The 2,872-nt window shown below is 36.9% G+C and overlaps 1 protein-coding gene across 1 annotated transcript in view; it reads right to left on the bottom strand.

Annotated features, from left to right (window-relative positions):
• Positions 1–2,872, bottom strand: part of LOC107703213 (amyloid beta A4 precursor protein-binding family A member 1-like) — a 47,235-nt gene that overhangs the window by 26,321 nt on the left and 18,042 nt on the right. Inside the window, exon 2 of the mRNA XM_016505765.1 lies at positions 1,053–1,172. The gene's annotated coding sequence lies outside the window, so the exon portion shown is untranslated. The remainder of the gene's footprint in view (positions 1–1,052; positions 1,173–2,872) is intronic.

Here is a 2,872-nt window from a genome sequence, read left to right as displayed (position 1 = left end):
CATAAACACATTTCACTACACCAAATACACAAAATAATGCTCTTTTTAGCAGCATCATATGACCCCTTTAAAGAGAACTGGAACGAACTAACAGAATGGAAAGTGATACTGGGTGCATAGGAAATCCCTTCCTTAAATGATTTCCAATTTAAACAATATTCCCAAGAAAACATGTTTTTGAACATTTTGGACAATGACCCATTACATGCTGTGGTGAATCAGACCCACATGACCTGACAATGGTGGACAGAGAGAAATGAAACAGAATGCGGTCCTAACCATCACTTCACACACAAATAGTACAAGAAAACACATTAGATTAAGAGTGATGTTGTGCCCTGACAAGAGAGGAAATTAAAGTCTGGTGTTCAAGGACAGATTTCACTCAGTCAGTGTGGGAGAAAGTCATGCTCTGTTTCAAAACCTAGTGAGGTGCCAAAGAAAACAGCATTTTAAGGCATCATATGTGCACTCCAGGCTCAAAGGCTGATCCAGTGTTTATTATGCCGCCTCCTAAGACACCTCGTTTTAGCCAAATTAAAAGTCAGGATTGAAAGCAAAGAAAACAATCCCAGAAGAGCTCCAAGTTCAATTTTATAGCACTGTTCAAATTTTTGCATGATTAAAAATTAAATATTTTACACAATTTGTGTTTGCTATTTATTTTTAGGATGGAACCAAACAGGATGGAATTTATGAAGTTTTGTAATGTTGTTTTCCTATCAAAAATGTTGATTATAATGGTCAGGATACTGCCTTAGATGGAAGCTGTCTATGTACAAAGCTTTCTAGAAAAGAGCTGCATTAGAGGTTATTCTAAAAACTGTGAGGAAAAGATACTGAAACCTTGTTCACTCAGTGACACTGAGTCCCTTTAGTCCAACTGTTCACTTAGCATTTTTAGCTCTTGAGTTTAAGTATGTTTTGAGTGAGATATGAAAATGTCCAAAGAATGTTAGATAGAAAGAGCAACGCAGTGTTCTGGAGGGAAAGAAAGAGATTTGAGACATTGGATCTTTGTCAAATATATGTCAAAATGAGACAGGACTCACCTCCCAGGCTCATCTATCTTCTGTGTGTGAAGCAGTGCCAGTACCAGGGTAAAGAGGGATGTCGAGGTAGATGAGTTAGGAGCCTTGCGGTTGTTAGGGTCAGTGCTCAGGATCAGGATGCTGGGGATGGAGGAAAAAACAGCTCAGCTCCAGATGGGTGCAGAATCAGACAGTGCCAAACATTTCAACGCAGATACCGAAACATGTTAAAAAAAATTGTTAAACATTAATAAATATATTGTTAAATATTATAAATATATTTATACATTTTACTTTTCCAGTGAAAATATCTACACATCTTATAAAAAAAAAAAAAAGCAAACTGCAAGAGGTTTTTCTGGCATAAACCTCACAAAATAAAAAGAAAAAAAGAGAGAGGGAACTGCTCCATTTTGATAGAAATGTTCCATTTTGGCTAGAAAAATAAACTTAATTGAAGATATATCACTGATTAACTACCACCGTATGGTGCATCACTGGAGAAACTTACCAACTAGTCACTACTGTTTCCCGAAACCGCAGTAACAAGGTTGCACCTCTGTCATTTAAACCACATTGGTTTAACAACATAGGACTGTTGTTAATAGATTCAAGATCATGTTAGGTTGTTTGTTTTGCCCAAGAGCACAATCCATTTAGGTCCATGTCTTAAAGGGATCATATGATGCTTTTTTAAATATCATTATTTGATGTATTTGGTGTAACAGAATATGTTGACATGCTTTAATGTTAAATAACGCCTTCTTTCTTTGCGTGAACATTTGGGCGGCATTACGCAAATGTTTCCACATAGTGACGTAGATATGTGGGGGCGTGTTAGAACGAGACGTTTTAGGGGGGCGTGGCAGAGTCTTAACTTTGATAAAGAATATCTCTTTGGTTTTGAGACTTTAGTCTTTGCAACTTCATGGATCTTATCTATGCACAATCAGCTTGTAACACTCCAAAGAGAAACGAAAACTTGAAATCGCATCATATGACCCCTTTAACAAGGACAGAATAGTGGCACGTCCTAACAAGAAACAATGTTTCTAACCACAGTTCGAGAGCTGTAGCTTCAAGTTCCAACCAAGCTTGCCATGCTGTTTGCAAATGTTTGTTGAAACTATGTTTACAGGAATCACTGAACTATGTTAGTAACAACAGGAATTGCAACCATAGTTGGCGAATGATGCTTTCGGGCCCAAGTCATATTCTGGTCCCTGTATATGGCTTGGGTCAGTCTATGTGATTTTATCATCTGCCGGAAGAAAGTCTGATCTTTCAGAAAAGCAGTAGCATACCTCAGCTATCATTCATGTCTGCAGCACAAACAGTGCAGGAGTGTAATACTTACTGATGGGTTAGTAGTTTTAAAAACCTGAGTAGTAGCAGTTGATGCTTACTTTAGCCCGAAACTCAAAGCTCTAAATAGCAAAGCAAATTTGCACTGCATCCTCCTTTATTAATGATGCATGAGGTGGTCACAAAGTAAAACTAAAAAAACATTTTAAATTTCAGTATCAGCTTGAAGCTTCTCAAATGCAACACTCGATCATGAAAACTGTGCAGAACAGACGAGATGAGTCTACATTTAAACCCACAGCCACACCAAACTGTCAAGGCAATTCCTACAGACAGCTGTTTGCCACAGAATTCCAAAATTCATTGACTCTAAATTCTGCTTTAGCGTATGGTATTTCAAGGAATGTCACCATGATCGAAAAGGTAAATTTTTTTTTTAAACGTTTAAAAACATTTAAAACATCTAGTTTAAAACATACTAGAACCCAACAATGCCATTTAAAAAAAATCTATATGTGATTACATATAACCATATA

This window comes from Sinocyclocheilus anshuiensis, unplaced genomic scaffold, assembly GCF_001515605.1.
Source record: "Sinocyclocheilus anshuiensis isolate Anshui unplaced genomic scaffold, SAMN03320099.WGS_v1.1 scaffold542, whole genome shotgun sequence".
NCBI classification, from domain to species: Eukaryota; Metazoa; Chordata; class Actinopteri; order Cypriniformes; family Cyprinidae; genus Sinocyclocheilus; species Sinocyclocheilus anshuiensis.
The sequence above is the reverse complement of the archived record's forward strand: the minus strand, read 5'-3'. Positions and strand labels throughout refer to the sequence as shown.